Here is a 13677-nt window from a genome sequence, read left to right as displayed (position 1 = left end):
TATATATATATATATATATATATCTGATGGCTGACTCTCACTCTTTGTCATCAGTTTGTGTCGAGCTTTTCTCTGGAGCTTAATTATGATTCACAGAGTGAACTCAACCTTCAGATATATTATAAATACCTCACGCACCGCTCTCTGCGTGCGTGTGTGTGTGTGTGTGTGTGTGTGTGTGTGTGGTCGATAGAGGCATATTGATTTAGGTTTAGTCATCAGCTTATTATAACTTTCAAATCAGTCAAGTGTGAAGCCACACACACACAATTAGTGCTGATTGATGCTCTCTAGGGCCACTTGCAATGAGACACAATTAAAACCTGAGCAAACACAACATCCATCTCCTTCACCTGCAACATTGTATAAGTATAAATCCCAGGCTAATTTAGAGTGTGTGTTCCTTTAAGAACTACCTCTGGATTGTAGAATAAGTTAGCATGAGTTTCTAATAGTTCTACTTGGCTGAATCTCAGTGTTTGATGGGAAATGCAGGGTGTGTGTGTGTGTGTGTGTGTCTGTGTCTGTGTGTGTCTGTGTGTGTGGCAGATCTCCACACACACACACACACACACACACACAAAACAAAACAAGCCCTAATACAACAAAACCAGAGAACAGAGAACGCAAACACACACGAGTATATCACATAATATCACTCCACTATAGTGCACTTTTGGGCTGCTATGCATAAACTGCTTGTACTGTAGAAGAAGGAGTCAGTGTGAAGCTCTGCCAGCAGAGGGAGCCGCTGATGTCTCGCTTCTGCTCATGATTTTGAGGAATTTGATGGGCTGATGGTGTTTTTTTGGATATCCATTACGATTATCCATTCATGCTTGGACTTTATATCTTATGTCCTCAAACAGCAGTTTGCCTCATTTGTAGAGATTTATTGGTGGACTAGCAATTGAACTCTTGACAGAAACTTGTTTTTAAAATCCTCAACTTTTCTCTTTCAATTCATCAGCTGTGAGTCTGAAACTCTGGAGCTGATTTTTAATCGTAGGTTTGTGCGCTAAACGTTTAAGCTGTCTAAGCAATCCTTGTAGAGATGCATTCATCTAATAACTTTACAGTTTTAGTTTAGATCATGTTAGCAGGCAGCAGCCCTTCCGTCAGGAGTGCAACTGAGTCTGGATTCAGACACAAGATGAGGTTGTTCGGATCGATTTGGCTATTTGTACATTTCAATATCAAATGGAATCAGTCCTGAGCCAAAGCCCTGACTCACTCCATTACCTGTTAGTGCTGATCGATCAGATTTTACACTCGCGGTTTCTCCAGTCTTAAAGGTTACAGAAGGTTAGAGGTAGAAATAAAAAATAATACATAATATAGTTTCACATTCTATTTTAATATGAATATATAATATACTGTCATTTTAATAATTATTTTATATATAAAATATAAATATTTGTAAAATTTTAAATAAAATGTATTATTATTATTTTTTATAAAAATATCGCTAAATGTAGTTTCATATATTTCTCTTATTTAAAATCGACAAATTTATTTAAAATGGTTTATTTTATTCAAAAGATTTTCTATATTATTTTCTGTAAAAATTATTTATATAATAAATATAAATATATATATTGAGAGAGAGAGAGTGAACTGCAAAGTATCACTTCATACATTTCATTTTATTTATGACTTAATTTGTGTATGTATATGTTATTTTTTGACATTTTTAAAAATAACTTCATAATACTTATGACATGGTTTATATAATTATGTATAATTATAATAATTTATTATTTATATAATTTTATAATGTAGTTGTTTCATATTATGTGGTATTTTCTAATTTATTTTATTTTAAATATTTTTCTGTAATAAAAATAAATTACATATGACATGGTTTATATATTTTTTATGTTAAAGAAATCTAATCTAATTTTTACATTTATTTGACATATTTTTTGTTTATATTTTCTATAAATAATAATAATAAATATTATATAGGTCTCTCTCTATCTATCTATCTATCTATCTATCTATCTATCTATCTATCTATCTATCTATCTATTCATGGACTGACAAGAAGTATTTCTGGAATTTTTTTATCATTGTCAGGTGTGTACATTTTTGACCTTGCTTCTGGTGAAACTTGTGGACCCTTTGTTTTCAGTGGATGTTACCCAAACCCTCAGACAGCTGGCATAAACGCTGTGTTTGGGATTCATGGTGGGTGATGTGTAACCTGGAAACAGCAGCGCTTTGAGCTCACAAATCATCAGTGTGAACAGCAGCCCTCGTTCCAAACACTCCCACCGTCTCCCTCTCTACCTTTCTCTCTTTCTTACACACACAAACACACACATGCACGGGTCTCATTACTGATAATACAGCAGTTTTGCCATCACCAGCACTTCTGCAGCCACATTCAGTAAAATTAATTGCCTAATTAGCAAATAAAATGGCTTGTTTGCCAGCTACTGTGGTTTAGTATGCAAGCCATTTAGTCCAAGGGCGAACCATCGGTTAGTCAGTGATTAGTGTTTCCAGTGTACGCTATAATTCATTTTTCCAAACACTATTGATTTTAGTGGAGGAAGAGAGGAGGAGGACAAGAACGAGATGAGGAAAGAGGGCCTGCAATATATTTTTAACTGTTATGCGATCGGTGCTGACAAGAGTCGTGCTGTCTGCGGTCTCGGTTTGATGTAGCTGACCGCGGTAATGATGCCAGAGCAAACCTCATTGCTTCAACTGCCTGCATGCGAGCGCTTTTCACTGGAAAATGCAGAGCACATTCAATGTAACTCGCCCTATTCCCCTTGCAAGGAATATTCAGAGTTAAATAGAAATTACCAGTCAAAATGACTACAGTTTGTGAAAACGTTGATAGAATTCACTTTTTGTGTTCTACTGTTGATATGCACTACTAATGCGTCAGTAAGGATTCGTTAAATTGATTAAAAGTGACAGCAAAGGCATTTATAATGTTACAAAAGATTTCTATTTCAAATAAATGCTGTTCTTTTGAACTTTCTGTTCATCAAAGAATCATGACAAATAAAATGTACCACAGTTTCACAAAAGTATGAAGCAGCACAACTGTTTTCAACACTGATAATAATCAGAAATGTTTCTTGAGCAGCAAATCAGCATATTAGAATGATTTCTGAAGATCATGTGACACTGATCTGATGATCTGATCACAGAAATAAATTACATTTTGACATATTCATATAGACAACAGTTATTTTGAATTATAATAATATTTCATACTATTACTCTTTACTGTATTTTTGATTCAGTTTTAATTCCATATTTAGTTTTTTATTTTAATTTTAGTTAAAAGTTTTGGAAATTTTGTTCTTTTTTTGTAATTTTTATGTCGTTTTTAGTGTAATTTTAGTATATATATATATATATAAAATAAATTTTATTTCAGTTTTATTTTAGTACATCAAATTAAACTAAAATGAGAAATACAAAGCTTTTTAATGTTTTACTTTATTTTGGTAAACGTTCATATTATTTCTAGTAATGAAAATGTTCCTTTAATGGTTTTAATTTTAGTTTCGGTTTCAGATTTAGTTAACTGTCGTAACCCTTGCCTGGTGAGCAGAAGAGACTTCTTTCAACAACATTCAAAAATCCCAGTCTAATTTAGAGTGTGTGTTCCTTTAAGAACTGCCTCTGGATTGTAGAAGTTAGCATGAGTTTCTAATAGTTCTACTTGGCTGAATCTCAGTGTTTGATGGGGAATGCAGGTTGTGTGTGTGTGTGTGTGTGTGTGTGTGTGATGGAGGCTGGCAGATCTCCTGATGGTTTTCCAGTGGACGCCGTCTCGCTTCCGTGGAGATAATCAGAACTGTAGATTTTCCCATAAACAGCACAGACACACAGTTTCTCCTGAAGAGCCGGCAGAGGCTCGACATGTCCGGGTCAAAGACGACACACACACACACACACACACACACACACACACACTGAGTCCATCTCCCTCGAGGGTCTCTCTCTCACACACACACACACACACACACACACACACACACACACACACACTGTGATCCCCCCCGTGAGTCTCTCTCTGTACATCAAATTAAACTAAAATGAGAAATACAAAGCTTTTTAATGTTTTACTTTATTTTGGTAAACGTTCATATTATTTCTAGTAATGAAAATGTTCCTTTAATGGTTTTAATTTTAGTTTCGGTTTCAGATTTAGTTAACTGTCGTAACCCTTGCCTGGTGAGCAGAAGAGACTTCTTTCAACAACATTCAAAAATCCCAGGCTAATTTAGAGTGTGTGTTCCTTTAAGAACTGCCTCTGGATTGTAGAAGTTAGCATGAGTTTCTAATAGTTCTACTTGGCTGAATCTCAGTGTTTGATGGGGAATGCAGGTTGTGTGTGTGTGTGTGTGTGTGTGTGTGTGATGGAGGCTGGCAGATCTCCTGATGGTTTTCCAGTGGACGCCGTCTCGCTTCCGTGGAGATAATCAGAACTGTAGATTTTCCCATAAACAGCACAGACACACAGTTTCTCCTGAAGAGCCGGCAGAGGCTCGACATGTCCGGGTCAAAGACGACACACACACACACACACACACACACACACACACACTGAGTAGCCGTCTCCCTTGAGGCTCTCTCTCACACACACACACACACACACACACAGGACGTTCTTCAGTGTTCGAAACACCTTACGGTGTCAATTACCCTTCACACAGGGGTCCTTCTGTCCCTCTGTCGTCTGTTTTTGTCTTTTTTTCTCTTTTTCTACCTGTTCACTATTTTTCTGCGTTTTGACTCACAGTATATGAGCTGTAAATGTGAAGAGCAGCTTGTCTGAAGACGCTGCGTCACTCCGTTCACTCTTTTCTCGCACACAGACTGTAGATGGTTTGATGGAATGTGTTCAGAGGGTCACGCTGATGCAATAATACCACACTAAAATAAATAACATTCCTCATGAATAATAATGTTTGTTCCACTGCCATTAACAGAACTGAAGCAGAACTGGCTAAATCTTTAATACATCTGAGCCACTATAAATCAGTCACTATAAAAGTGGGAAAAAAATAGTTTTTCTTTCTAGTTAAACTTCTGGTGGTAATTGTTCTATGGAAGTAAATAAACCTTTATTTATTTCATTTTATTTTAAATGATTTTGAACCATATTATAACAATTAACATTGAATTGTAAATATATATATTTTTTATTATGAACCTTATTATAACATTTAACATTTCATGTTAATTAACATAAATTCACATTTTATTATTTTATATACTATAATGTATTTGTATTTACTGTACAGTTGAATTGGTTCGTAGGGTTACACTGATACTATTGATAACGCTCATTTTTTTATTTTTATTAACTAATTTTATTTCTGTTTGATTTTGAACCATATTTTAACATTTAATATTTCAAGTTGTTATAAATATAAATGAACACATTTTATTTTATTTTTATTTCTTTTTTTATAATGAGACATATTATAACATTTAATATTTAGTTTTTTATTAACCTTATAGCATTTAACATTTCAAACGATATCAGTTGTTTTTGTTATTTTATTTTCAAATGGGTTTTGTGGGTTACGCTAATGCTATAATGATTATATCTGTAAAATAAATAATAACATTCCTCATGAATAGTAATGTCCGTTCTGCCTCCATTAGCTCTAATGCCGCGTCATTAGGAATTAAAGCAGAACTCAGTAAATCTTTAAATCCGTCCTGACTAGCAGAAGACCTTTTCCCATGGCACCGGCGTACGCGTCCTGAAGAATTACTCTGACTCTAAACATGAGTCACGACAGACTCCTGTGGGAGGAAACCTCTGCGCTTTGAAGGGTCTGAATTGAACTTCATGCCCTCAGAGTTCTGATATACTGAACCTGGAGAGAGATCTGTTAACTCTTAGCGGCCAATCACCTGAGCCGGAAATGTCATGTGACTGCTCCTCCTACCATATTAGGGCAAACCAGGGAATGCTGAAGCTCATTTATACGATGCTTAATGAATTTTTCTTTCCGTTTTTATCAATTTTGATCAATTTTTTTATTAAATTCAGCTTTAATAGTCAATTTAATGGGCTGGACTGGCTGTCTGAGTCTTGTGAATCAATTGTAATAAATACTATTAATAAATACCATTAAAGTATATATTTAGTATTATTTTGAATTATTTTATTTTTATATATTCATTTTTTTTTATTTAAATATCAAGATTTCGTTACATTTAACATTTCAGGTTTTATGAATTAACAATTTGTTTTTTTATTTTATTTTAATTGCATTGTATACATTTATTTTATTATGAGCCTTATTAAAACACTTAACATTTAAAGATGCATAAATAGCATTATTTTATTTGAGAATTTTTCTCATTTATTTGGAACCTAATTTGTAACATTTAACATTTCATGGTTCATTTTTTAAATAAACCTTATTATAACATTTAACATTTCAAGAAATGTATTTATTTATTTATTCATCACTTTAAGATAATACTGTAAGTACAGTTATACCAGACAGACCAATTCATCTGCCAATATTTTAAACTTGAAGAACTTTTAAACTTTCTTTTCTTTTTTTATTAAATTAACGTATGTATTTTATTTTATTTTGAGGAATCTAATTTGAGCATATTTTATTTTGAATCTCATTGTGAAGTGTTACCTGAGTAACTTCTTACAATTTCTAATTTCATCTTCTTTCATTTTCACAGCAGTGATTCTGCAGTAGCAGTAATACCGTGGTATTTTCGAGCAGACAGACGGCTTCATTGGTGATAATGAGAGCGCTTGAGCTTGTGTTTTCAGCCTCTGATCTTTTCTTCAGTCTGCTGTATCTCTGTGATGTATTGGCTGGCGTCACTGAAGGTCACGCTCTTCTTATGCTGCCGTTCCAACTGGCCGCTACCTCCGCTTTTATTTACTCACTAAGGCCAACTTTCACTCTCATTGGCTGTTTGGCGGTTGTTCACGTTGGATCCAGTTGAAAGACTTTCGAATGCTTTCCAGAGTCTTAACGGTGTTCCTCAGAGAGAGAGAGTTTGATGTCTGACGCTGAGTCACTGTGTGTACGCTAACTCAAAATGCTAATGGATCTTTGTTTCTAATCCGCTTACAAGTGACGCTAAGCTGCAGAGTCATTTAACGGCTGTTACGGGCCGGACCCGCTGTCTGAGACAGAATAGATGTGTGTGTGTGTTTGTGTTGTCCAGGTTAAACCTGCTCTGCGGAGTAGAATAGATATGTGTGTGTGTCTGTGTGTGTGTTGTCGAGGTTAAACCTGCTGTGGGGAATAGAATAGATGTGTGGGTGTGTGTGTGTTTTACGGGTTAAACCTGCTCTGCGGAGTAGAATAGATATGTGTGTGTGTCTGTGTGTGTGTTGTCGAGGTTAAACCTGCTGTGGGGAATAGAATAGATGTGTGGGTGTGTGTGTGTTTTACGGGTTAAACCTGCTCTGCGGAGTAGAATAGATATGTGTGTGTGTCTGTGTGTGTGTTGTCGAGGTTAAACCTGCTGTGGGGAATAGAATAGATGTGTGGGTGTGTGTGTGTTTTACGGGTTAAACCTGCTCTGCGGAGTAGAATAGATATGTGTGTGTGTCTGTGTGTGTGTTGTCGAGGTTAAACCTGCTGTGGGGAATAGAATAGATGTGTGGGTGTGTGTGTGTTTTACGGGTTAAACCTGCTCTGCGGAGTAGAATAGATATGTGTGTGTGTCTGTGTGTGTGTTGTCGAGGTTAAACCTGCTGTGGGGAATAGAATAGATGTGTGGGTGTGTGTGTGTTTTACGGGTTAAACCTGCTCTGCGGAGTAGAATAGATATGTGTGTGTGTCTGTGTGTGTGTTGTCGAGGTTAAACCTGCTGTGGGGAATAGAATAGATGTGTGGGTGTGTGTGTGTTTTACGGGTTAAACCTGCTCTGCGGAGTAGAATAGATATGTGTGTGTGTCTGTGTGTGTGTTGTCGAGGTTAAACCTGCTGTGGGGAATAGAATAGATGTGTGGGTGTGTGTGTGTTTTACGGGTTAAACCTGCTCTGCGGAGTAGAATAGATATGTGTGTGTGTCTGTGTGTGTGTTGTCGAGGTTAAACCTGCTGTGGGGAATAGAATAGATGTGTGGGTGTGTGTGTGTTTTACGGGTTAAACCTGCTCTGCGGAGTAGAATAGATATGTGTGTGTGTCTGTGTGTGTGTTGTCGAGGTTAAACCTGCTGTGGGGAATAGAATAGATGTGTGGGTGTGTGTGTGTTTTACGGGTTAAACCTGCTCTGCGGAGTAGAATAGATATGTGTGTGTGTCTGTGTGTGTGTTGTCGAGGTTAAACCTGCTGTGGGGAATAGAATAGATGTGTGGGTGTGTGTGTGTTTTACGGGTTAAACCTGCTCTGCGGAGTAGAATAGATATGTGTGTGTGTCTGTGTGTGTGTTGTCGAGGTTAAACCTGCTGTGGGGAATAGAATAGATGTGTGGGTGTGTGTGTGTTTTACGGGTTAAACCTGCTCTGCGGAGTAGAATAGATATGTGTGTGTGTCTGTGTGTGTGTTGTCCCGGTTAAACCTGCTCTGCGGAGTAGAATATCTGTGTGCTGGCCTGTTCTCGTGGTTGCTATGGAAATTAAATGTAAGGTGGCTTGAAGATATTCGGTCGCTCTCAAGAGTGCAGAGCTCGACTAGAATGACAACGATGTGCCGCATTGTGTGTGTGTGTGTGTGTGTGTGCGTGTGTGTGTATAGCTGTAGTTTGCAAACAAAATTGTCTTGAGAAGTTATGAGGGAATGTCCTCATTTTGAAAAATGATTCATAATTAAACAAAATCTATTTAGTTTTTTATGTTCTCTCAGTTTGGTTTAGACTGTGATTAAAAATGATTCATAATAATTTTTTTTTTTTATAAAAAAAGTTTTCTCTCAGGGTTAGGTTAGACTGTAATTTTAGAAAAATGGGAAAAGAGAATTTTTTTCTCTCTAAAAGTGTTCTCTTGGAGTTTGGCTTAGACTGTGGTCATTGTCGTTTTATATAAAAGAACCAATGTCTGTGATAGGTGCTCATTTACAGAGAAAGGGAAACGGATAAACATTTTATTCATTTGAATCCCTTTTTAAGTTAGAATGGCTGCCTAAATAGATTCTAATGAATAATATTAATAAACGCTATTTATTATACTAATATTTATTAATGTTTTGAATTGGATTTCATTTTTATATTTTCACTTTTCATTTTAATCTCACTTTAAGTTTTAGTAATTTTGTTGTGTATTTTCATTTAATTAATTTGATTAATTTTAGTATTTCAACATTTCAATTTGTTGCCAAGTCAACATTTCAAATTTTTGTTAAAAATGTAGTATGGTGAGATTTAAAAAAAAAAATATTTTAATTAAAATTTATTTCAGGTTTCAATAACCAAAAATAATTTTCTATATTTTCAGTTTTGTTTAACAGTGATGACAACATTGATATGTTGTAAGAATAAAATAAATAATTAAAATAAGTAATAAAAAAATAAAATTCAGTAATTAATAAAATTAAACTTGCATTTAATATTTTATTCTTCATTCTTAAATTATTATTAAAATTCTATTATTTTTATTTCCTTTTTTCCCCTTCTTTTTTCTTTTTCTTTATGATGGCTGTGTAAAAGTCTTTGACTCACCAGTGAGCGTGATATGTGCTGTACAAATAACTCACACTGGGCTGGATAATTGTTCTTGTGGAAACCCTGCAGAAGCTCACAGTCGTGTGGAGAGGAGAGTTGGATCTTACAGAGTACTGAAGATACATCTGAATATCATCTGTGTACAGTGTCATCTGACAGATCAATAAATACCGTGTACCTGTCTGTCTGTATCTGAGTTACCTAGAGGACAACATGTCTGTCTACTTCAGTTTGTCAATCTGTCTGTGAACTAACGTGTGTGTGTGTGTGTGTGCAGGGATGAGGGAACTGTCTCCTCCTCCACTGAATCTGAAGCGTCTGTATGGAGAGAGTCTGAGCCTGTCTTACTGATCATCTCTGCCGGCGTGGATCCATCTCAGGAGCTCCTGGAACTCGCCAGTCAGATCGTGGGGCGAGAAAACTACCGTGAGGTTCGACACACACACACACACACACACTCGCGTTGGTTTTTATGGTTTACAGGGACAACACCAACCCTACACCTAAACCTACCACTCAAAGGAAATTTTTTTGATTTTCAAAAAAACACCATTTAGTGTTTTTTTTATTTTAACCCTTTTGAATTACGGGGACATCCTCATAAACCACATTCACATTGTAATATGTCTGTCATACCCGTCATTATGCGAATTTGTGTCCTCATAAATCACATAAACACGCACACACAAACACACTCATTTCAGCTATAGCTGTCAAGGCAGCGTTAAGTTGAAGTACTAAAATAACAGAAAATTAATAAAATAAGACTAAAAACTAAAACTGAATAAAAAAATATGTAGACATTAAAAAAAAACAATAAAAAATAGAAACATCAATTACTAAAACTTGAAATAAAATTTAAATTAAACAAAATATGAAAATAAAATCTAATCCAACCCTAATTAAAACTCACCTGCCTTGTTCAGGTGTGTTTGATTAGGGTTGAAGCAAAACTCTGCAGGGCTGTGGCTCTCCAGGACCGACGTTCGCCACCCCTGCTCTAGACACTTCTTTGTGAAGACAGTAGCACAATACAGTGAAATAATATGTTCTTTAGCCATTTAAAAACAGCTGTCATGTGCGTGGGTAAAATTTACCCGCTGGCACTTTTAGGTATACAGGTATACCTTTGCTTTGGGAAACAAGCCCTGTCAATTTTGACTCGGCGATTCTTTTGTGCCGATCGCTTCTCCATAGAGAGGATTATCATCTCTTAAAGTTTGGTCCATTCATTAAAAAAATCTATTGTATAACTGTGCCAGTTGTTTTGGCTACTTTTATTATGTGTTTGGATTCGCTTTGAAGCTTGGAATGCAGTATGAAACAACATGGAATTCCATTCGTTGTATTCAAATTGAATTTATATTGATTGGTAGATTTAAATGACGTAACATTTTTTTTGTTGTTGATAAAATAAATGCTGTGGAAAACTGATGTTGTTAAAAATAAAATGCAAAGAAAACTGGTAAAATGCAAATCTTATCACTGGTAGATGTCACTTTTATTTAGAGTTGGAAAGCATAAAAACAAGACATCAAGTTAATATGTTCCTTTGTGTTACATAGCTTAAGTATTCTAAAGTATTTAGATTAAGTTACTAAAGCTGAGTAATATAACGAAATAAATTACTGATTACTTTTTAAAGCTTGTACTTTGTAATCTGTAGTGAAATACATTTTAAAAGTAACCTTCCCTGCCCTGTGTGTGTGCGTGCGTGCGTGCGTGCGTGTGTGTGTGTGCAGGAGCTCAACAGTATGAAACCCAAAGCCGACTTCAGATTCTGGTTGACTGCTGAGGTTCATGCGAAGTTCACTCCCATACTGCTCCAGTCCAGCCTGAAGGTCACTTATGAGGTCAGTGTGTGTCAAATATAATGTATTCTCTTTTTAATAAACCAATATTGATTCTTAAATCCCAAAATTGAATTTTTAATCTACTGTATGCTGTTTTTGGTTGATGCATCAACAAAACTTCATTAAACTAGGGATGTACCGATACCGATACTGCGCTCCTGTACTCGTACTCGTACTCATAAAAATGCCCCGATACCAAAAGCTGATACCAAACAGCGTGTGAATAAAGCTGTGTCCAGAAAAAGAAACACTGAAAACAGAACAACAGAGAGTAGAATTGAGTTATTAGAGATTAAGGATGTCTATGAAGTATAGATACGGCTGCATAGATGCACGAGATTGTCGAGAGAATATCTCACAGACATCACTGAAAAGTTTGTAGTTCGGTCGGATATGTCAAAAGCAAGTAAGTAAAACAATGCACAATTTACAAAAGTTATTTGACAGTAAGGAGAGCGAGAGAGAGTCCGAGAGCGCGCACTTCTGTTGCATGATTTTATTTGCTGTTCGCTCCATTAGCGCATGCATTTGGATTAAAACTAAATCGTAAATATAAAACAAACAAAAATGATAGGGGCATTCACTATAAACAGCATTTATTTTAAACGTCAAGCATACATAACTTTATTAAAAGCAGAAGTGAAACTAGCAGACTGGGTGAAATGCACTAGGCTGTAAGTGTCTCTCTCATTCTGCACCAATACAAACGTGTGCGCGCTGCGTATGTTTAGCTTGCTTTAAAGCCAAAGTATACTTCAGTTTTTACTCGTACACGAGGGTTTGTGTACACTGCGCGTGACGCAAATTACATCACCAAAATAGTACTCGTATAATGTATAATGAGTGGTTCTCTGCATTTTTTAGGAAAACGTTTCGTGATTACAGTATATTGAGCTGCTGCAATGGAGCAGCTCTAATGTTCCATTAAAATGAACAGGGAAAGTAACAAAAGCTTATACAATACATTTTAACAGGTATAATTAAGTGTGGAAATAACTGAAGGTAATATCTGTTTGCTAAATGAAGCCAACTAACATGAATCATATTATTATAATTATTATTATTATTACTATTATTTTGTTTCTGTACCCAATATTTTAAAAAAAATTACAAATGCTGTGAAAATACAGGTATCGGTGAGTACCACAAATGAAAGTATCGGTATCGGGCTTGTTCTGAAAAAAGTTGTATCGGTGCATCCCTACATTAAACATTCATTTTAGCATGCTTCTTATTCAATAATCAAAATGAGCTTTGTGCTTTTTACTTGTGATATCAAACAAAGTGGAAGCTTTGAACTACTGTCAATTTTATCCCAAATTAAAATTGTGATAAAAATGTAAATGTATCTTCAATCAAGATACATTTGAGGTGCAAAATGAAGATGTTAATACAGAGAAATGGAAAACTAAAAACTGAATAAAATGAACAGGGAAAGTAACAAAAGCTTATACAATACATTTTAACAGGTATAATTAAGTGTGGAAATAACTGAAGGTAATATCTGTTTGCTAAATGAAGCCAACTAACATGAATCATTATTATTATTATTATTACTATTATTTTGTTTCTGTACCCAATATTTAAAAAAAATTACAAATGCTGTGAAAATACAGGTATCGGTGAGTACCACAAATGAAAGTATCGGTATCGGACTTGTTCTGAAAAAAGTTGTATCGGTGCATCCCTACATTAAACATTCATTTTAGCATGCTTCTTATTCAATAATCAAAATGAGCTTTGTGCTTTTTACTTGTGATATCAAACAAAGTGGAAGCTTTGAACTACTGTCAATTTTATCCCAAATTAAAATTGTGATAAAAATGTAAATGTATCTTCAATCAAGATACATTTGAGGTGCAAAATGAAGATGTTAATACAGAGAAATGGAAAACTAAAAACTGAATGAAAATATAAAAAGTTTAACTTTTTTTTATTCAGTATTTTTCATTTTCATTTACTTTGACTTAATGTACTAAAATATCTAAACATTATATAGACATTAGAAAAAGAAAAAGAAACTGACAAACACAAATAAATTGAAATGAAAATAGATAATATACAAATAAAAATGTATTCAAAATAGTAATAGAAACTATAATAGTATAATATAGGTTGGAAGTTGTATTCTCATTGTGTAGACGTTTGCATTTAGAGAACATATTGATGTATTGTTTCTTTTAATTTT

The 13677-nt window shown here is 34.9% G+C and overlaps 1 pseudogene; it reads left to right on the top strand.

Annotated features, from left to right (window-relative positions):
- The window catches only part of LOC107600800 (cytoplasmic dynein 2 heavy chain 1-like), a 46065-nt pseudogene that overhangs the window by 18846 nt on the left and 13542 nt on the right, over positions 1 to 13677 (top strand).

Source organism: Sinocyclocheilus grahami, unplaced genomic scaffold, assembly GCF_001515645.1.
Source record: "Sinocyclocheilus grahami isolate Dianchi unplaced genomic scaffold, SAMN03320097.WGS_v1.1 scaffold292.1, whole genome shotgun sequence".
NCBI classification, from domain to species: Eukaryota; Metazoa; Chordata; class Actinopteri; order Cypriniformes; family Cyprinidae; genus Sinocyclocheilus; species Sinocyclocheilus grahami.
Note: the sequence above shows the minus strand (reverse complement) of the source record. Positions and strands in the feature narration are given on the sequence as shown.